The sequence below is a fragment of the Bidens hawaiensis genome, unplaced genomic scaffold (assembly GCF_021521415.1).
Source record: "Bidens hawaiensis isolate Kalapana, Puna unplaced genomic scaffold, B.hawaiensis_p1.1 tig00063525_1, whole genome shotgun sequence".
NCBI lineage: Eukaryota > Viridiplantae > Streptophyta > Magnoliopsida > Asterales > Asteraceae > Bidens > Bidens hawaiensis.
In genome coordinates, this window is record NW_027501363.1 from 22,276 (window position 1) to 46,698 (window position 24,423).

Below are 24,423 nucleotides of genomic sequence, written 5' to 3' on the forward strand. Positions count from 1 at the left end.
TAATAGTATATATTATCTATAATATATATAAACGAAAACCTTAAATCATCCGTGTCGCGATGTGGTCGCTCCCCTCTTTTATGAAAGTCACTAGATTGCTTGATTTTTAAATGGAGGCCTCTCATTGATTTAACCCAAATTCATGGGTATGGGTATGGGTATGGGTATGGGTCTTACCCAAACCAGATAGCTCTTAAACAGTTATAACATCTCATTAAATTAAAAATTAATCTCACCAATTATTTGATATGAAAATCATATAAAATAAGATATACTAAAATTTAATATCCAATTTAAAAAAGAAAAAGATATTATTTGTAATTAACAAACAATTTTACAGTAAAAAACATAAGCGGGTCATGGGTCACAAAATCCAGATAGCTTTTAAAAGGGTTATAACACATCATTTATTTATGAAACCCTTACATCATCAAACCCTAAGTATATTATTAACTTTCTTACAATAAAGAAAATTAAAATCCAAAAAATAAATATTAAAAAACGAAAAATGTAAAACAATCATTCTCTCAAGCCATCGGATTGCTTTATTTGTAAATGAAGGTTTCTCACGCATTTGACCCGAATTCACGGGTAAAGGTCTCACCAAACCCAGATAGCTCTTAAACGGGTTATAACATCTCATTATATTAAAAAGTAATCTCATAAAATATTTGATATGAAAATCCTATAAAATAGGGATATACTAAAAATTAATATCCTATTTTATTTTAAAAAAAATTATTATTGATAATTAAGAAACACTTTTATAATAAAGAAAATAAACGGATAATGAGTATTACCAAACCCAGATAGATTTTAAACCGGATTATAACATATCATTTATTTGTAAAACAACTTTGTTATCAAACCTCAAGTATATTAATTATTAACTTTTTTATAATAAATAAAATTAAAATCCAAATATACATATATAAATATTAAAAACAAATAATATAAAACAAACTCCGTAATACGGAAGATAAAATCTAGTTATATATTATATTTTAAAGTGTTTTGTTGGGAGTCCTTTGTCTTTTGTGATTTGACAAAAAAATTAAATGATACTTGGGAGAAGTGATTCATGTTATATGGGGTCAATAACTATATTATTAATTAATGTAACATTTTTATGATAAGCGTGTTGGTGATGTGATCGAGTATTCAAGTTAAAATTATTCGATAGTACACTCATTCGGTAAAGATGCGATTTTTTATGCTTGTTAGCAATGTTATTTCGTGACTTAAGGGGTGTGAAGAGCACGGGGATCTCTTGTGCAAAGCAAAGAAGGGAAGTGGCAAGGGATTGAAAACAGTAGCGAAGCTTGGACTAAGACATCGGAGAGGCCGGACTCAAAATGTATACAAAATTTCACAAACGAATGGGGTAATGCTCAACTTTTTGGTTGAAAACGGTTTAATTTACACTACGTATAACAAATTTCGGCCGAAAATGGCTAAATTTTACACTACGTATAACAAAGAAAAAGGCTAAATTTTACACACGTATAAAAAATTTCGGCAAAAAATGGCTAAATTTACACTACGTAAAAAATTTTCCAGACGAAACGGATAAATTTACACTATTGCGTAAAAAATAGGGGGGGGAGGCCACCTCGGCCCTAGTTAACCTTCGCCATGGATCGAAAAGCAGAAGAAGAAAGAGAAAGGAGTATACGGAGTCTTCTCCTGTCTAATTAATCTAATGATCAAGAAGTAGGTTAAATAAAATAGAAAGTGTATGTAAAATGTAAACACTAAGTAATGACTTGCTTTGTGAGAGCAAGGTTTCTATGACAAAGGTTTGAGTTCTCTACTAGAGGGATTGAAAAGATCGAATGTAATTTATGAGTTTTGATTGACCTTTCTTATTATAAGCCAGGAGAATAGCTAAGGACTTATTTCCTTCCTACAACACCATATAGCTTCATCTATTTCTTCTTTAGTGAAAGGTACCACAAGAGATTGTCATTGCCTCGTTGGAAAACCTTTTTAGACCCCTTTTTAGTCGCTTTGAAACAACTTAGCACTGTCGATTTGATGCCAGCCAGTTTTGAGATCCAAATTCCATATATTGTGTTCGATTGATCATTTCCCTCAATCTGTTGTTTTATATGGTTCCATGAAAAAATAGTCGGAATTTTCAATTTTGTTCAGGCCCACCCCTTATTTTCATTTATTTATTTTAATATCCATCTAGATAAGCAGAAGTAAAGTTTCTTAATTAGAAATTATATATAACGAAGCAAAAAACAAAAAAGGTTACAAATTACAAAAATAAAGAAAAATGGCGGAATAAGTTGTATTTGAGCTAAAGAAATCAATTGTCTATGTTGTTTACAAAGCCACCACGCATTACACATATTCATACAGAAAAATTAAACATGTTAGACTCAAACGCTAATACAACTTGATCTATATTGATCGTGTGTGGTTGATGAATTCGACTAGCAAATCAATACGATTATCATATAACAAAAAGAAAAAAACAAATGGTTTCGATTTGAAAATATAAATACTAAACATTTTCGAGTCATACGATATGATCATATATGTACTTAAAACATTAAAACATTTGCAACATGGCAAATGTCAACAAAAGCGTGCCCAAACAAATAGGTAATTGCACAGTATGTTAATTAGAGTGCACATGGAGATGGGTCACTACATGTAAAGAAACGTAGCTTTGTGTTTGATTGGTCCATTTGGAGTGACTAAATTGAGTGACACGTGCACGTACGTGATCACACACGACGTTTCTCAGTTTCACCTACCGACATGCATGACCCACGAACTATCCCATTATTGCACTATATACTTATATAATATTAATATTTATATTTATGTGTCAAAATCTCTCTCTTCATGAGTAATAAAAGTATAAAACACTTACAATCAAAATAATATTTAAGTTTTTATTATTTATCTTACATGTAATATTTATAGGATTGCTTGAATGTTTCTTGTTTAAATCTTACTTAGCTCAAAACTTACTAGCACTCTAACTTCGTGCATGACCATTTGACCAATAACGCTTAAGTATGGTAACTAAGGACCATGAGCCAAAGATCTCACCGTTCTACTTCGAATGTCAAATTAGGTGTTCATAGTCTTCCATATCGAGACTTTTTAAGTTAGAGTGGCTCACAAGCCTAAAATGAGCCAGGTAGTTAGACTCAAAATTTTGAATAGGGCTGAATATGACCAGCTCGGATATATTTTACAAACCAAGTTAGCTTTTGGCTCGAAGTGAAAAACATAGTTATTTATTTTACGTCTAGAGAATGCTAATTTATAAATATAGCATATGCATGGAAACATCTTATTAAATTTATGAATTGCAAAATTAAAAATCATTTATTGCTATATTAAATTAGTGTTGTAGAGTGTAGACTTGTAGTATCATATAGTCACGGCTAGCAGATGCATTGAAATGGTTATATGTCAAAATCACATGACACATAACACATGCTTGTTTATTTTTAACGGTAGAACAACATACATAGAAAGCCTTAAAATTTTCTCTTAATCGAAATATGGATTGAATTCATGTTAGAAACAAAGCAGCGCATCGGAAACAACACGCACAAATGATTATTCACGCAGAAATAAAGAATAATAAACAACATGATTTTTATGTTGTTAAATCAATGCTATCTACATTCTTAGGATGTAGGGGTTTTCTTTATTAGCTCGTATATAGTAGATTACTACTACATTATATGATATAAATAGACTAGGATTATGGATTTTGACATTGATGCCAATTTTTAATATACAACTAATTATCTAAACTCATGACCAAGCATATGCCACACAAGTTTGTTTGTTGGTAAAACTAAATTGGTATTTTTTATTTTCAAATTATGGTTGGTTGTGAGTAGAGTGGACGATGGCACATATTTGCGACCCATTGGTTTGATGTGTGGTTGGTATTCATTCATTTGGCCTTTGTTCATACGTGATTGTGACAAATAACCAAATTATTGTACCAAGGCATATCCAAAAAGCATCATCCTACTCACCATCAAGGCATCATGGCACAATTGGACGAGTGTTGTTTTTCTAGATAAATCCATTTTTCATCAAATTTTGGTGGACAAGTGTGGTAGGGGTGGGGTTTTAAACTGTAACCAGAAACCTGACATGACCCAAATCACAGTTAGAACCTGATTACTCATTACTAGATTAATCCATTTTAAACAGTATGGGTTTAAGATGAAACACCCCAAAACCGGTAACATCTTAGATGTTGAGTTTACACATGCAATATAGTTTTTACACTTGGAACTTTTTTCAAAAACAGCAGTGGAAAACACCATATCCTTGCGCAATATAGTAAATTTTTGGCCATTACATACTAAAGATAAGGGAAAATTCCCAAAATAGTCATTTTTAGAGAGAGAAGTTCCAAAATAGTCGTTTTTTTCTCAAAATCTTTTATAATTTGGACTGTCAAGACGCATTAGGAAAAGATAAAAATAAAGACGAGATTTCGAAAGAAAGTCAGGTAAAAGATGAGATTTGGGGAAATAATGTCGGTAAAGTCCAAATTATTTGTAATCTTGGAGCAAAAATTCAAAATTTTCAAAAACTTTTTTACTCGAGATTATATTATTATGTTTCCTATCTTTCACGTTCATATTTTTAAATTCTTAGAAAAATATATTTTTTACAATTATACCCCTAAACCACCATCACCCACTTGAACCACCACCACTACCGCACCCATCACCGCCGTCGCCCCCACTCCATCACCACCACCGTTGCACCCACTCCGGAAAAGAATAACCGTTCGCCACCATCATCTTTACCGGAGAGCACTTGCAATGCACACATCTATGGATTTTTCCAAGCACTTTTAATTCCACTTATACTTCATCTATGGGTGCAGTGGTGGTGTGAAGTAAGGTATGCATATGATAACTTCATTCCACTTTTAATAACCAGTGGTGGTGATGGGGTGGGGGCGACAGCGGTGATGGGTACGGTAGTAGTGGCTTTTAATAAATGGTGGTGGTGATGGGGTGGGGGTGACGGCGGTGATGGGTGCGGTAGTGGTGGCGTTAGTGGTGGTGGTTCAAGGTGGTGGTGGTGGTTCAAGTGGGTGATGGTGGTTTAGGGGTATAATTGTAAAAAATATATTTTTCAAAGAATTTAAAAATATGGACGTGAAAGGTAGGAAACATAATAATACAGTCTCTCAAGACGATTTTTTTGAGTAAAAAAGTTTTTGAAAAATTTGAACTTTTGCTCCAAGATTACAAATAATTTGGACTTTACCGACATTATTTCCCCAAATCTCGTCTTTTACCTAATTTTCTTTCAAAATCTCGTCTTTATTTTATCTATTCCCAATGCGTCTTGATAGTCCAAATTATAAAAGATTTTGAGGAAAAAATGGCTATTTTGGGACTTCTCTCTCTAAAAGGGGCTATTTTAGGAATTTTCCCAATTAAACATCTAGAAATTCTTGAATGCCGTACTTCTGCTGGATAACTCTGCCGTGTGTGAGCCATTTCTACTTTTTTTTCTGAACATCAAAGATGTATTTATTTCACACGATGCTAGCTAGAAACGCTAGCTAAGCAACCGACAAACGAAATTACATGAAAAGTAGAGGGTTTTAAAGCCATTCCGTCCATTAAATTTTTGCTTTTTTATTTATACTACTAAGTATTAACAAAAACATGCTCAAAAGCTTATAAACTAATTTTTATATAATCTTACTATCCTATATTTTTTTATTAAATTAATCAATTTCTCATTAAAAAAACAAATGTTAGTAACGGTAATTTTTATTGTTGACCATGCGGTGTTACATGTTCATATGCATCAAATCAAGATAAATACCTTCAAGGAAAAATACATGCAAATATGACCACAATAACTAATGGTCACTGCTATCCAAAACCTATAATGGTTTTATGTTGTTTGGGATGTTTTGTTGTTTTGAAAAAATAAAGTTGTTTTTTATATTTAAGATAATGTTTTTTATGTTTTAAAATACATTTTCAATTTTTGTGGACTAGCATTGTTTTAAACTCTTAGTATCTTTGGTGTTTTGCTTATATATGTTTTGTTGAATGTTAAACTCAAATATTAATTTATATTGCTTTATAATATAATATATTTATTTAAACTTTGTGTATTCTTTATTTAAGTATTTGTATGAGTTGTATCAATCTTTTTTCAACGCTATTCTTCTTAAAAATATAAATCCCTATATCAAATTGATATTAGTACTAAATGATTTATGTTTTTAGTAACAATCGTGTGTTATTGATAAGAAAAGTTAACTAAATAAATTTTAAGCGTTATATGCAAGGAAAGTTTTTAGTGATTTATGTCGCACTTTTCTAGATTAAAATTAAAGATCGAGTCAATCTTCTAATATTCAATGAGTATGGTAACTACAAATGTTGTATATGAAAAAAATTTAGAGATAATGAAAATTTACCATCTAATTTTCTTTTTCTTATTTTATTTTATGAAAATTTTATTGTATTCAACGTTGCAATACCAAATTAGTATAAGTATTTCACATTGTTTTGATCTTTGGTTAATATAGTTTACCTAACCCGTGTATACATGGGTATTTACCCTAGTTGATTAATATATTATTTCAACATTCTAATTGTAATTGAAAACGTAAAAAAAAAAGGCTATGCTTAATAAAAGATTCTGAATGTAACTGTTATCTAATTAGAAATTATAGTATATGTTTGTAGCACAATTTTTGTTATATCGTTACATTTAAACATACTAGATTATTCAGATAACAGTAAGTATTTTCATAGTTAATAATAATATATGAACTAAAAATCTAAAATAGTAAGAAATGTATTTGAAAATTCTAGCTGGTGCTTCTTAACAAACTAACGGGCATACTTGATACCCACGGATATGCCAATCACACGACATGTATAGGGCCAGATATGGGACACAATATACAATTAGGTATGAGATGGGAATTACCAATACCAGTCTCTTTATCATTCATACATCTACATACGATATCATTTGTGTAATTTGGAGTTGTGTAGAAAATGGGCCATATAGAAGCCCTCTTTCAAAATCGCGAAGCAAAACACTCAAGAGTGGTAATGACAAATTGGATTATAGGCATGTACAATATTAATCGGGGTTGAGGGTTCTGGAAACAAGTTGAGGTATAATTGTATAAAAGTGCATTGAGTACTAAGGTGGGCTACAACTTACAAGTGGGCTAATTTGAATTTATGGGCCTATTTGGTATCATGTTGAGCGGCAAGCATGTTATTAGTGGCTACAAATGATTAAACAACCGTCACCTACCGCCACCACCTCGCTAGAAAAGTTCGAAAAAACACAATGGAAAACACTATGAAAAACACAATGTAAAAAACACAATGAAAAAAGTACTATTAAAAACACAATGATAAAAACACAATAAAAAACAAAATTGTATGACACAATGGAAAAAACACAATGAAAAATACTATTGTATAACACAATTTTATAAAACACAATTTGTAAAAACACTTATTTTTTTTCAATTTTTATATAACAATGGTACTCATATAAAAGATAAAAAGACACTCGTTATTATGGTGAATTTGTTTTTCAATAAAAACGTCGTAAAAAATAGTTATGGATGTTTAAAAATGATGGGGGAATTTGGCATGTGTCTTGCATGTGGAGAGAGAAAGTCAAAAATGTGTTATTCCTTTTATACCCTTTTCCTTCTGTTCACACTTGATTTCCCCCTAAACTAATCTCAACCCTCAATGTACAAAATCAATGGACAAGATTACTTCCTATCATTCCTATAAAAACTATACTTCCTATTATAACCTAACCCTATTATAATATATTATTTTTTATAATATAAATACTCTAGTTCCAAACTGTAAGAGCATTCTCAATCTTACTATCCACCGTCGATCACCTAGATCACATCATTTTTGTAAGACAAAAAAACAACCATCTAAAAAAGAATACAACAAATTATAAGCACATGAATACTTTTAACGATTATGTTCTAAACTCCAATACCTTTGCCACCCTTTCTTTGTCAAACACATCCAACTTATTTTCGTAATCTCCATGTATGGAGTCGATCATTTTGCTCCAAAGAAGTTTTGACTACTATGAAATCTTCATTTCCACTTAAGTAATAAGGACGAATTAAGAACACATATGCTACCGGTACTAAACCCTCCATGAAATATTCTTTTTTATATTTCTTCTCACCCCAAAAAATTTTAGATCTCAATCCCTCAAGAAGCGTATTAACTTTCTTTGGAATCCAAATATTTTAGCTATCAACGCCTCCAAAAGAGCCTAACACACAATAGGTTAAGCCCAGTCCATGAAAAATAATATTGGCATGCCTACTAGGGTTAAACTCATCAGCCACCTATAAATATAAGCTATTGCTCCTATCATCACCAGGTTATCTCCTCCCTAAAAACTCCACCTACTTTCTCTCTATATGGCATTATGTTCTTATGCATACAATATGTAACAATGGAGAATTAATCTACATACTTTACATGTTTTCTACCCCAAAACTCCACCTACTTTCTCTCAATATGGTATTATGTTCTTATGCATACAAATATGTAACAATGGAGAATTAGTCTACAGACTTTACATGTCTCCTCCCCCAAAACTCCACCTACTTTCTCTCTATATGGTATTATGTTCTTATGCATACAAATATGTAACAATGGAGAATTAGTCTACAGACTTTACATGTCTCCTCCCCCAAAACTCCACCTACTTTCTCTCTATTGTTTTTATGGGGATGGCATTGAACTTTGGAATGAAGGACATTTCACAGGCTACAAGGATAGAATGTAAATTAGTCTACAGACTTTACATGTGTCATGCGAACTCATGTTAGCTACGAACTCGTCAATAATGTCACACTATGTGTCATCCTTGTGGTCGTAATTTAACAAACCAGGAAAATCAATATGCAAATTTGACAAACTCGTCAATAATGTCACACTATGTATCATCCTCGGCCCTAAAACATCCTCAAGCAACGAAGAGGCGGTCTTAATGTCCAAGTATGGACGTTGATTGTCTGAAAATTCAATCCAATACAAATGTTAAAATATATTATGATAAGATGGTAAGTAAATACCTCAAAGCATGAAGCTTACCGGTCAAGTGATAATAGAAGGAATAGCTGTAAAACTCCTTCGAATTTTCTTTCTCAACTACCCTCGTCAAAGACAACAGCAAGATGTAAATATAATATTTTTACATGCTTAAAAACTAAAATTGCAAATGGAGAAATGAAGGATGCCTCCTGCTCCAACTTAGGCAGTCATTTTTGTAGTTTGTTTATAGTATCTGCCTTCAGTAATTTCATTCCTAGACGCCACTCTTCATGCGTGAAATATCCCCACCTCCTAGCCTTCAACATACCACGCTAACATCTGCACTCTAACATCAGTGGCTTCAACTCTAAGATCAGACAACTAAACTAAATTAAAGATAGCGGATAACATACCACGCTAACATCAGCACTTTAACATCAGTGGCTTCAACTCTAAAATCAGACAGGAGCTTATCCATGCCCGCTGGACTGTCGGAGACAAAAAAGAGAACACTTTGTTTAGAATGTCAAACCACAAAACAACATTTTCTTTCAGAACAAACACTTACTCGATGACGTGTGTGGCCTCGTTTGCATACGATTCAAAGAAGCTATCAATTCTCTCATCCTCTTTACAAACTTTCGTAGGGGTTTAATCAATATTAAAAAACACAAGTTTAAAAACTGGAATTACATGCATGACTACAAGAAAAGAAATATGTAATTTCCTGTTATGATGTGTGACATTCGTCAATTTTTCGATCCGTATTTGTATTTGTTAACCCCACCTGTTGGGTCATTTTGATGTATTATTTATCATTAATAAAGTGTTCCTGACATTTATTGTTCAATATTCGTTGTGAAGTTTGTTATTCAATTGTTTATAAAATTTCCAAGCCTTAACGTTAATCGAGCCGTATGGGTTATTAAACGTGTGAATATTCCAAAACCGAAAACCATATAATTTAATTATAAAGTTTAGGTTAAAAGTGTAAACTTTAAATACTTATTATTAATTTAAAAGATATTAAGTTTCATTTAAAATGTTTATGAAACTACAAGGGTGTAAAGTAAAAAATTTTATTTAAATTATATTATTTTAAAAATCAAACCCAACCCACCCCCGCCCCTCTCCCCACATTTTTCCAGCGGCCTCCGGCCACCGGAATCCAGCGCCGGAGGTGGCCACAACCCCTTAAAACTTATTTTTTTTTTAACCAAATCAATCATATGAAACCCGATAATCATTGTTATAATATCCTAACCAACTCGTTAATCACGTTATAACACCACTAATCACGTCCGTAATGGTCGCCGGAAAATCCGGAAATCAAATTAAACGAATTAACGTGTAGATGCTCCCATTACTAGTATAAATAGGAGCATAACCTTAAGCTAAACTCGCTCATTCCTCTTAATCCCCCTCTAATATACTATTTTTTCTGTAACTGGGAGCTTTTCTTCTTAGTTTTTCGGCAACTGGGTCTCGGCCAAATCAACACCATTTAAGGTAATTGTTATATACATTTGATTAGTTTTAATCCAACAAACAAAACCCCTAAAGTAATTTTAACAAACATGAAACAGAAACTGAGACTGAATACTAGGGTTTTGAGATGAAGAAGATGAAGTTAACAAGTTATTATATATATTTTTTCTTATATCCAAACTGAATTGTTCTCATAGTCCAACTGGTTAACACGTTAGGATAACAAACAACAGACCAGGGTAACCCGGGTCACGCATGCTTTTCATTTTTCTGGTAACCTGTTATTATTATTATTATTATATTATTATCAAAATCCATTTAAACTGTTATTATATTTAAACAATGGAAACCAAAACATAAACGAATATGAAGCCTAGCTTAACTGGTTAAACACGAAACTAATAACCTCTAGGCCCGGGTTCGAAACCCGGTCAGACACATTATTTTTGTAATTTAATTTTCAGTTTATTAATAATTAATTAATCATTTTAATCAATTAAAAATTAAAATAAATTTATAAAAACCTTTTTAAATTAAATAAAAATTATGTAAATTAATTATAAAATATATCTCACAATTCCACACTTAAAAACCAAGTTTCTCGTTTTCGTAGACCGTAACTAAAACCGTTTACTAATCGTAATGTGAACTTAAATTTATTAAAAACCGTTTCATTAAAGCAATAATTATAATTACGATTTATAAACAATAGTTCAACTATTTCAGAAGTATAAACTCCACATTCTCGCCGTTAAAATACTTATATCTTATAAATAAACAAGTTACCGTTAAACATAAATAATAATATAATAAGCAAAGAGCCATAAAATTTGTAATAAATTATAATAAAATAATAACTAACTTCTAAAATTATTCATACAATTATTAACCTTAAAATCCCGTTAGAATAGTCGTCAAAAGTCGTGTTTATTCTTATTTATAGTTTGTACGGATTGACCGCTTCGGTTTCCTTTGACGCCTTCGAGTTATTCTTATTCCTTTTTACTTCAATTACTAAGGTGAGTTTTCACAACCCCTTTTTAAATGTTTTCATATTTTTGGGTAGCATATGTATCTATTATTAAGCTTCAAGATTTACAACTTTGATTACAAATTACAATTCATATCATAGACTTGTATGCTTACTTGCTTATTTGTTATATATGTGGATTTCAAGTGGCTGACTCAATAAGTATGATCATACGCCCCCCTTTGCACTCAGGTCCATTTGTATCGAGTGGAAAAGGGACCTCATATCCGAGTACGTTGGTAGCCCCAACTGGAAAGGACCTCTGTTTGTTCTTTACACTCAGGTCCATTGCATCGAGTGTAAAGAACCCTTACTTGCGCATTTTACAAATTTTCATGGAATTGTATGGTTTTTACGTAGTATATCAAACTGTGGAAATCTCACCAGCTATATTTATAGCTGACCATATTTTATACATATGTTACAGGTACCATGATTAGAGGTTGAAGTATTGAAGATGCATAGTTATTTAGGGTATTCAAATAAACGGATTACTATTATTGTTTATCTTTGATTTGGATGTATTTCAAACTTGTGTTACATGATGCTTTAATGAATTAATGCTATTATGGTCACAAAATAGTGTCACGTGTGTTTGAACAATCTGTACGTCACACTCGGGCATTTCCGATTAAGCCAGGGTGTTAAGATTGGTATTAGAGCCGTGGTTATAAGATAGAACATTAGACGTAATGTTCTAGGTAGCTATAGCTTAATTGTTTAAATTGTTTAACTTGCATGATTAGAAAATTATGTGGGACTTTATTTGATTGTTTGAACGCACTTACTGTTATTACCGTATTTCTTAATTCATTTACGCCTCATGTACACAAAGCACACACAAGTCCAAGGCTTATGCCTAAAAGCAGAGATTTCAAAACTTCCAAATCAATTTTTCTGTGGTGTTCCGATAATTCTTCTGCATAAAGATGACTCGTCGTGGCGGATATGTAGTAACTGGAAGGGGGGACGTGCTTGTTTCCCGAACTCTTGACACCAAGGTTCATGAAACCTAAAGATAAGCAATGCGCATATATCCAATCAGACGTTGAACCCGGTTGCTTACCTGGAGAGTTCGAGAAGGGCATGAAACTTATTAGGCCAAAATGTACCACCCAAACCCCATACGAGTCACCACTTTATGTTTTCAACTATGATCATTTCCTCTTTGTGATAAGGATATGGTTGCATCCCTTAGGATGTCACACAAGTCATGGTGGTTCATGCAACGTGTGACTCTGACCCTCTATGTTTTACAATGTGTTTTAACTAAAAGTCTGTCAAGTCTTGGTGATACACAAATACCCAGCTTTTGGTTCGAATTATTTTCGAAATTTCGATTTTTGTGTTGGAACATAAGAGTCCACAGTGGTTCATGAAAACTCTAAGTTCCTCACAACACTTATTATATTTACGGTTTTCATATTTTAACAAACTTTAACACAGATTTCTTTTCTTTATATATATATCATGCACTATTCCGAGTCTCACGATTTTCGTTACCTTTGTTCGCAGAATGGCTTACCGTAACCTTAAGCGTCGATCATCTGGAACCTCTAGCCGCAAGATAACTTCCCAGATCACCAAGCACCTGACAGCGGTCTTCCCCAATATCATGACCCATATGCACCAGAACATCATGGCTAACGTTAACCCTCCTCCCCCCGCCTTCAGCTCCCGTTGTGACCTTTAAAAACTTTACTGATGCCAAGCCTTCCACTTTTGATGGAACTCAAGGTGCCACTGCCCTATTTCAGTGGTACGAAAAGGTGGAGAGCGTGTTTTTCCAAATTGAGTGTTCTGATGATAAGCGAACCCGATTCGCTACAGGTATATTCGAGAAAGGCGCTCTTACATGGTGGGTCAAGGAAAAGTTGACCCGCGGTGCTGAAGCTGCCATGGCCTTGCCATGGAACTAATTGAAGGATCTCATGACCCGACAGTTTTGTCCACCAAATGAGCTTATGAATTTGGAGGCTGAGTTTTAGAACCTTAAGCAAGAGGGTGGTGAGCACTCCGCTTACACCTCTCGTTTCAACGAGCTAAGTGTGTTGGTGCCGCATCTCGTCACCCCCGCTTCGCGTTCCATTGATAAGCATATTCGGGGACTACCAAGAAAAATTCAAGATAGTGTCTTTAGTAGTTCTCCCAAGGAACTTGGCGATGCGATTAATCTAGCCGCAACCCTAACCGACAATCATGTCAAAGCCGGGACTTTGGCATTAAAATCATCCAAGAAACCGATCGATAAACCCGCTGCTGACCCAAAAGAAACCAAGCCCGGACTATCCAAACCCGCTTACTCTTCCAACCAACACCGAGAAAGAAAGCGCAAGAACTATGCGCTAACTCAAAAAGCCGCACCTCAACCCCTAACCAACCATGCACCACCTTTCAAGAAGCCCTATAATGGACCTCATCCTTTTTGCAACACTTGCCTTCGACACCACTCGGCTAATACCGCTTGCAGCCAATGCAACCGTTGTAACCTCTTCAGGCATTTAGTACCACCTGTCGAGAAACCACCATAGCGGCTCCCCCTCGGGCTGCTCAACCAAATCCCCGACCCATGCCATATGTCCAACTCGTTAGCCAAATGCGGGCTAGCTATAATTGTAGTGACCCTGGCCACTTCAACACGTGTCCACGACTTGTAAACGTGAGTTTTCACAATCCCTTTTTAAATGTTTTCATATTTTGGGGTAGCATATGTATCTATTATTAAGCTTCAAGATTTACAACTTTGCTTACAAACTACAATTTATATCATGGACTTGTATGCTTACTTGCTTATTTGTTATATATGTGGATTTCAAGTGGTTGCGTCAATAAGTATGATCATACGGCCCCCTTTGCACTCAGGTCCATTTGTATCTAGTGGAAAAGGGACCTTATATCCGAGTACGTTGGAAGCCCCAACTGGAAAGGACCTTCGTTTGTGTCACACCCCAACCTACGACGGAATATGCCGGGGCGTGACATAATTGTATCATAGCTCAAAGACACTAAAATAAATCCATGCGTCAATATCTAAATATTAAATTATTCAAGTACACAAAAACACAAAAATTGTCTCATGGAAATAAACATTACAATTAAATAGAAATAAATAAGTCTTTAATTCATGCATCCTAAGGTCGAATCTACTCTTTAAACCTCTTGCTTCATCCAATAGCTACCTGCGTCATGCGGGAAATACATAGTTTGTCAACATAAAGTTGAGCAAGTAATCACGGTTTTTTAATACATATAATATAAAAATGACAATTCCTTACGATAATATGAAATACTACAACTAGCATAACAACAATATAACAATAATATAAAAGTTGTCTTTTCACTCGAATCCCATGGATAACGAGCTACTCCAACGGCGTATGATCACACTAATGAGGATGAGGATGAGGATGAGATACCAACACCAAAACATAAAATAAACACATATTCACATTTGCACGTATAACTAATTGAGCAATATCATATAACTCAAATAGTGGAATTGTAGTGAAAAATGATTAACGCATAACGCCTCCAAAATATAAAACGGTAAAAAGCGGAATGTGAGTTACTTACCTTATATGTGGATTAATTAATGAGGATGAGATAATAAATAGTGAGGATGAACACGTTCAAGCATTCGAAATACGTCAACAAGGATGCCCTAATTTTTAAGGGTAATGTTAATTAAATATAAGCGAAGTATTAACAAGACTTAACGAATTTGGGATTTGATTGTTTTAAGTAAAAGTTTATTATTAGAACTTTATTAATTTTATGCTCAAAATTATTATTATTATTATTGGTAAACGTTAATGGTTATATGTAACCAAGATATGATATTTATGAATTATGAATAGTTAATCATTATATATATATATTGTCGAACGGTAAATACTAGTTTTGATGACATGCTACGTAATAGATGGATTAAGCACTTTACTATTTGAACGTCAATGAGTTATTAGATCGGTGTATTTAAACGAGTGGTAAAACATTTTAACTATATTTATTATAAAAATACATATACTCATTATATAAAGGTATATATATGTATATATAAAAGAAAGTTGTGAAACTAGGGCCGAGATGAGGGGAAATAGTCATCCCAAGGTTCCGTTTAGTTAAAATCATGTTTACTTAATGTTATATATGTGTAATATCAACAAAACTTGGTTAAAAAGTATATAAAAAAATAAAATTCTAAAAACCGGGCCTGGGGGACTCGAACCCGCGACCGAGGCCGGTTTCCATCCTAAAGAACATGCACCGACCATCAGGCCTGCGCCTCAATTTGAGTATAATACGAACCAAGTTAATTAAATATGTATCTTGCGTTCATCCCTAACTCAAATATGAACCCTAGATCCCAAATCCGTTTAATTAATCGATTTTGATTAGAATTAGGTTAGGGTTTTGGTTAAACGATCAAAAAGGAACTGAATGCATATTGTAATTACCGAAATAGATGACGGTTTAAAGGAGAACGGCGACGTTAAAAGTCACGGCCCAAATTGGATTCAAAGGAGACCTGCACGGCTATGTTTACTGCAATTAACTTAGGGTTTAATATCGTGGTGTTGTAAGGATTGTGTGAGCTAGTTGAATTGAGTTATAGACGCGCTTATATAGTGTTTCATTACTACGTTAGCCACGGGTTTATAATCGCAATTAGATGTGATTTTGATTCGTTTTTCCATGAATAAAGTGTCGGTTGGACTTGTTTTTGATCAACAAAAGATTTGGCAATATCAGTTTTGTGATTACGCTCGTAAATTACGGCTCAAGAAACAGAAAGGGGGGGGGGGGGGGGGTATTGGCGACGGGTTAGAGGAGGAAGAAGGAGGAGGGTTTGAATATTATTTGCACCCTGGTCCTTGCTTTTTGATGTGTGATGCAAAATTGGATTAAAGTTTAGTTTAGGGGTTAGTTTTGCATATTGTTGATAGTTTAATAATCGTTTGTCGAACGAAGCTAACTACGAGTGATGCATAACAAAGTAACAATACGTGAATAACAAAATAATAAAGCATTGATTTTAATATATAACCAAATTTCGAATAATAAAACAAAATTTTAAACCGGTCGGTTTTCGGGTCCTAAATTGACGAATGTTGCAGTTTGTTCTTTACACTCAGGTCCATTGCATCGAGTGTAAAGAACCCTTACTTGCGCATTTTACAAGTTTTCATGGAATTGTATGATTTTTACGTAGCATATAAAACTGTGGAAATCTCACCAGCTATATTTATAGCTAACCATATTTTATACATATGTTACAGGTACCGTGATTAGAGGTTGAAGTATTGAAGATGCTTAGTTTATTTAGGGTATTCAAATAAACGGATTACTATTATTGTTTATCTTTGATTTGGATGTATTTCAAACTTGTTTTACATGATGCTTTAATGAATTAATGTTATTATGGTCACAAAATAGTGTCACGTGTGTTTGAACAATCTGTACGTCACACTCGGGCATTTCCGTTTAAGCTGGGGTGTTACATGATGTATTGTTATTAACCTTGACTTAACACAATAATTAGTAGATACATAAATTATAAATTGGTGCAGGTGTGAGCTAAGCAGATGTGGGTGTATATCTAATCAGTTAATTAACACTTAGTTTGATTGGAATGAAAAGGACAGCTTTACCCTTTTAAACACTATTAACATTCAAAAGACTAAAACACACCATGAAAATTACCTCTCTTTTAATCTTGACCATTAACACCCTAGATCTAAGGGCCTAAATGTCTTCCTAAACTTTTTAGATTTTATTATGCTCTTTTTAGTATAACTTCACCCTATTTAGTCATTAAAGGAATATATAGTTTATCCAAATCTCTCCTCATCAGATTACATAATCAAAGCGTCCTTCTCTATTTGTCTTCATTTACTCAATTAATTATCTCAATGAAGTCTAATCTCACGTTGCAGTCAATCAATGGGACTGATCAACAAGATTCACAAGGAAAACTATGCACATCAGAAACATGACTCGGGGGGGGGGGGGATGATGGTTGGGTAAAAGTTAGTTAATTTTATATATTAATTAGTTTATTTTAGTTAAATAAATGAACGAGCATTGTTACTTCAAGCATTGTTATGTGTTTTTAGGAACTTGGAAGTTATGGAGCTTATCGAGGATATTTATGGGATTGGAATGAAGGTTTAGAAGTGAAAGATTGGACACGCACACATCACGAGGCATTCAAGAAGATAAAATAATAATTCTGGTGAAAATTGCATCTTCGCGATGCGCGAAGATGCAGGAGGGGCAACTTCGCAATACGCGAAGTTACAGAATTCAGGCACGACTATTTTGTCCTTCGCGATACGCGAAGAAGCAGGTCAGGACATCTTCGCGATACGTGAAGATTCTTAAAGTCGGCAAAAATTAGGGGTTGCACTATATAAACGATTTTTCGACCCTATTTGGATTATTACGACTTCCAGAGGCAGAAGAGGTGTTCCAAGACGATTTTCATCCATCCTGAAGCTTCCGGTTCCATCATTGATCATATGTTCACCAAGATAAGTGTGTTAACGATTATGTCGATGCTCGGCTAAGTTCCCGTATTCGTTCTAGGCTAAGGTTTTGTGTGAAATATTGTTGAGAACAGATTCTTGTGCTTAATGAATATAGCTTGATTGATTTTATATGAATTTTTCTTGCTTAATTAGTTATTTGGTTGATTAAGGTTTGTGTTTGTGATTATTGATTTGTGTAACGTTTGTTTGGTTGTTCATCAACATTTAGGGGTTAAGCTCTTGTGTTATTGAACTATAATCATCAAACCTTATCATTTAATTAGTTGTCCTAGACATAGATTTGACAATTGTGGTGTCTGGGTTCATTTGTGTCAACAATTCGGTTTAAGTTATCGTTTGTCATCATAAATCAAACAATAGGATTAGCAATTATTATAGAACCAAAGACGAAAGAATTTGTGATTAACGTATGGAACACATAACCCGAACGTAGAATGAATACTTTTTATTAATATTGTTTACAAATCTTTTTAAGTAATCATTTAGTTTAATTAATCTTTTCTAAAAACCGCTTGACATCGTCTATCCGACTTAGTTTAATAATTAAAATTAGTAATATTAAAATTAGTACTTTCCTTGAATTCCTGTGGAGACGACCTTACTTACCCGTACTTATTATAGGTATTTAAGTCTTAAAATTAATTGTTTGAGTAGACCGCGACAGCCTACGTCAGGGGACTTATGATGAAGGGTGTCTCGGACTCAGATACAAATTTGTGATATGGCAGAGTATGTGTCTATTGCAATTGGGAAAGATTAACTAAACTGGCATAAATGCAAGATGGAGAGATAGAGAATTCAATGTTTGCAAAAGTCATAAAAGGTGATGATCCAGAGTAACTTAAATTTGGGCTAAACCGAAAATATTTTATACTTGGGGACATCGGTCGAGCCTAATGCTAATTCAATCCATGGAATTGAATGAAGGGGGTCAAGAGGTGGGACTGGGGTTATAAGGAGTTCAATACTTAGCAAGGGAAGATCCAGTGCGGCAGACATATCCAAAGCAGAGTGGTTGAAAAGAGAAAACTTATTTCATTTTGTTGGGGGTCAAGAAACACTTCTAAGATTCCTTTCAGGAGCATGTGGCAAGGTCCATTCGATTCATTGCTGTTAAAGCAGTGGATAGGTCTGGGGGACTGCTTTGCATTTGGGATACGCCAATCCTCACTAAGTTGTCAGTGGTAAATTTCATTGTGGTTTCGGGTAAGAGGACGGAACAGGTAAACTTGGTTTAACATCTATGCCTCAAGTTCGGATGTTGGCTGATTTGCTAGAGGTAAAAGATTCTACTCGGTGACTGTGGGTTTTCATGGGTGAAGTGTGATGCAGGGTCTTCTAGATTGGTATGTAATTCTTCTTGGAGGAATTATTCGGTTGGCTGGTCTATTTGAATATAACATGGGTTGGCAGAACTAGTATACATATATGAGCGCTGACGGGAAGAGGCTAAGCAAACTAGATCGATATTTTGTTTGTGATTCTCTTTGGCCAAACGCCACTGCTAAGGATTTAAAGAGAGAATTATCATATCATTGATTGTCCTATTGTTTTTACGTGGGTGGCGCTGAACTTTGGAATGAAGGACATTTCACAGGTCATAAGGATAAAGTGTTGGCCGAGAATAGACCTCTGAGTGTTGAGGAATGCAGAGTTTATTTGGCGATGTTTTAGTCAATTTTGACTTTTACCGGGTCAAAGGTGACTTTCAGAGTGGGTTGGTCAATGCTGACTAAAAAGTCAGACGCGGACAATTGTTTATACGGGTTTGTCTTTTGGTTATTATGGTCTCGGGCAGACCTGGCCCAGCTTTGGACTCATAAGCATATATATATTTAGGCCGAGCGTTTGATAAATGAAGTGTTGATTATTGGGTAGTTTGTGGATTTAAATGAGTATATGAACCGGACCTATTTGAATGTAAAAGGTAGAAGTAGATGATACTGGATCAGGCTCATTTTGGTCCAATGTAAGAGTGCGAGTTCGCTATCAAATGGTCCAATCTTACAAGTGGTCCAGATTGTAAACTGTAATCATAGTATACGGGCCCAACATAATTTATAATAAACTAAACAAGTGTGGCAAGCAGTCTAATTAGAATATACTTAAAGAGTAACATATTTGATCAAATTTCTTGAAAAAAGAATTAAAATATATAAACTCGGTTCAGTTTGATTTTTCGGTTGTTGATACACGCAAATCCGTTGGGTTTTTACAAAAACAAAGAACCAAACCGTACTGGTTTTAGTTTGGATTCGTTTTGGGATAAGTTTGTTGTCAATTAATCAAATAAGTTGAATATAAATTGTAACTCCTCAAATATAATTCCAAACATAAAGAAACAACATCTATTAACCAAAACTCAAACTATAGCAGTTATAAACTCACTCAAATCAAATATTGAAGAAACCGGTTTTGAAGTTTTGAAATGGTTTTAGGGTTTGTATCGATTCGATTAACATAACATACATACAGAGAGAGATAGATATAGATAAGATAGGATAGAGGAATATCAGCTGCTTTGTTCGATGTCAGTTGCCTCTTCACCTGAAATTACATTAAAACGAAAATCCGTTAGAAACCCTAACGTCGGCAGTTACCAAACGTACAAATACACAACGAGAACGTAAATTAGTTTAGTTACCATCTTACTTGTGTATGTCCTTGTTCGATTGTGAATGGAGATGTCTAACCCAACCCTAAATCATATTAATTAATTAATAATCAATAATAAATAATAACATGTGTTTGAATTAAGGCAAACTAGATTTTAATAATCCCAACTTAATGCAATTGGTGATAATAATCCCAACTTATAAAATAGCTGTTACCGGTCCCAACTTTCAGACTATTTGTTTTCATTAGACCTCGTTAAAAAAAACTTAACGACGTTAATTTTTTTTCAAATTTCAAGTTGATGTTTTAGAGCTTTTAATCTGAATGAGAATATGAATCGATTGATGTAAAACTTAACTCGAAACACTGTTCCAAACAACTTAATTTTTGTTAATTAAAAGTTTAAACACCTGAATTGAAGCATCCTTTAGTCGTTTAAACCACCGTTTTGAGGTAAATTTTGCATCACTTGGCTCGTATACTCATTCTGATAAAAAACCCCAAAATATTAGTTTGAAATTTGGAAAAAACTTAACGCCGTTAAGTTTTTTTAACAGATGTCCAATGAAAACAAATGGCATGAAAGTTGGGACCAGTGACAACTACTTTTCTAAGTTAGGATTATTATCGCCCAACTACATTAAGTTGGGGTTATTAAAATCCAATTTGCCTTGAATTAATTCTTTTTGGAATTTTAATTGGTCTTGACTTTTTTTTATCAATACATTCAATTAAATGACTAACTTTGAATTTTAAAATTGGATTTACAACTTGTTATTATTTGAGTTTTGGTAGAAAACTTAGGATTTACTATTCTGGTTACTCATGACTTCTTTTTTTATCGCTTTTATTCAGACTTTTTTTTTCATTTCATACAGCTGTTCTACAAATTTATCGAATCATGTCTACAACGTCCACTCATTCAAATAATTCGCACACGAATTCTTCAAATCCATTATACTTGCATTCTTTTTATCATCGAGGGATAGTTACAAAATTGTATGACCTTTGTATCTAAATCTTTCAAAGCAACTGCCATGTTATTCTTAGCAACCTTGAAGTTGGATGACACGGCTAGACACTTGAAAAGATTACAAGAACACCATTCAAAGACTGTTAGCAAAACAAATAATGATTGGGTGTCACATACCCGTTAATTTATTTTTGGGACTAACAAGTAAAAAATTTCCATATTCAAAGGAATGGTTAAGGGTACTCCATATCTCTATAATAAGATCAAGAAAATAATGTTATGTGTCAAAGGTTGGAGATGACCTTATAAATTCTTTTAAGAAAAAAATAACGAAACATCAAATCAGATCCAAAGACTTGTAAAAATTGTCACCAATATTTTCTTTAAAAATGAAGAAGTTAACACTTAATTATCAGTTTAATATTTCTGTATTAAGTGAGACAGAAATTGCAGATTTTATACGTTAGTTATTGTTAACATTTCATGTGAGCTAATTATTTCTTTTGTTTTAGGAAATCATAAAAACAGTCATACATGTTTTTATCGTTTCGGTCAATCCTAAAGAAAACGCTATCTTATTTAAAACAAACATCGAAAGTTAAACAAGTTTTTACGTTACCAATATAACCATTTTTTTTAAACTAAACAGCCCCTTAGCCTACTTGATTTGTAGACTGAAAAAAAAAAAAGAATTTGCAAGCCAAATTTAACCTCCTTGTCACTCGTGTCATTTTCTAGTTGTTCTGAAGGCGGGTCCCGTTGACTTTTTATAAAATTCGAAGCCCAAAAGGAGCCGAATAAGGCTTAACTCTAACGTGGCGTTTTTCTTATTAAAGAGGAAATGATTAGAATGTTGTAGGTAAAATCCTTACGTCTAGTTATGAAAAATAATTGTCTAAGTTGTCTTTTTAGTAATTTTCCTCTGATAATTTCATTTTAAGTGTTAATATAAGACAAACCTGCTATTCAAACACGAACCTCAAAACATATAAACACAAATAAGCAAACAAACAAGTATGAATATGTAACGATCTATTTTTGTAATCATACGTAGCGAAAAAAATTAACCATACATTATTCAAGTTAATTATATCATCGTTTGAAGACATTCATGAAGTTGAAAGGCAATACATGAAGATTGAAGAGGACGTTAACCAAGGAATGACAATCCTTTTAACGAAGAAGAACCCGCTTTCGATGAATAGCACCGTGTTCGATTTGTAGATGGATTATTAACCCAACTCTGAAGGTGGTAGAAATTTATATTTATATGTTGTGACTTATTGACTTATTTTGTCAAACCTTTACTTTGAGTTTATTCGGGCTTCAAAGTTAAAAAAAGAAAGAAAGAAAGAAAGAAGACTATTATATGTTATGGGTTTGAATTAAATATTAATTAAATTAATATGTTAATTGTAAGAATCAAGTAGTGTAATTATATATACAACATAGTGTAAGTACATTATGATGTAATTACGTAATTACACTACTTGTATATATAATTACACTAGTTGATTCTCATAATTAGCACGTTAATTTAATTTGTACGTTAACTTTCCCCTTACGCTATTATTTATTATTATTGTGTGTTTATCAAACCAACAAATGGGTTTTGATGAATTGTGGATCCGGAACCAGAATTAAATAGAATTACAAGTAAATTTTTAACGGGCAAAAAATAGGTTTTTATGTCAAACTATGCCATCATTTCATGGGATTAATGCCATGAATCACGGAACCAAAACCGAACCTAAATAGAAATATGGGTATAGTGTTATCCAACAAATGGGTTTTGATGAATTGTGGATCCGGAACCATAATTAAATAGAAATGCAGTATACTTTTAACGGGTAAAAAATAGGTTTTTATGTCAAACCATGTCATCATTTCAAGTCATTGTGTAACATGAATTCACTATTGTGTTTTTTGCATTTTAAATCATTGTGTAATATGAATTCACTATTGTGTTTTTTGTATTTGATAATTTTTTTTATTTTATCATTGTAATTAGATATTAGGATTACACAACGGGGTTATTAGTATTAAAAAAAATACATCATGATGAGTAGAAAGACATAATGACGTAAATTTTTGTGTTACTTTTTATATAATAAATTTACACTTATATTAAAGATAAAGAAAACTTTGTAATTATAGAGTTTTTTTCTTAAATAACATATGAAAAGGTCATAAACGTTTTAAAATAATGAAAGAATTGAAGTGCGTCTTGAATATGAAAAGAGAAAATATGTGTTATTACTTTTATGTTCTTATCAGTTTGGTCCCCACCTAACGCATATCAGTTATGGTTTCTTACACATCTCATGATCCCACCTGATACATTTATGTTCTTGTTTGTTACGGTTTCTTTCATGGTCCCCATCAGATACATTTAATTCTTGTCTGTTATGGTTTCTTACACTTCTCATGATAAAAGAATTAAAATGCTTCTTGATTATGAAAAAAGAAAGGACTATTGGTTTTTATTGGTCCCAAGTATTTCTTTTTTGCCGGCGCTGGTCCCAACTATCACTTTAACTGCCAACGGTCCCAACTTTCACACATGTGTCTGCCACCAGTCCACGACTAACCGAGTACTAACTCCGTTATGTTTTAGCTGACGTGTCCATCCTACGTGTTAAAAAACGTTGACGTGGCTGCCTGCGTGTATAT

The 24,423-nt window shown here is 33.3% G+C and overlaps 1 pseudogene; it reads right to left on the reverse strand.

Annotated features, from left to right (window-relative positions):
* Positions 1 to 15,967, reverse strand: part of LOC143603981 (receptor protein kinase-like protein ZAR1 pseudogene) — a 38,236-nt pseudogene extending 22,269 nt beyond the window's left edge.
* Between the last annotated feature and the right edge of the window lie 8,456 nt (positions 15,968 to 24,423).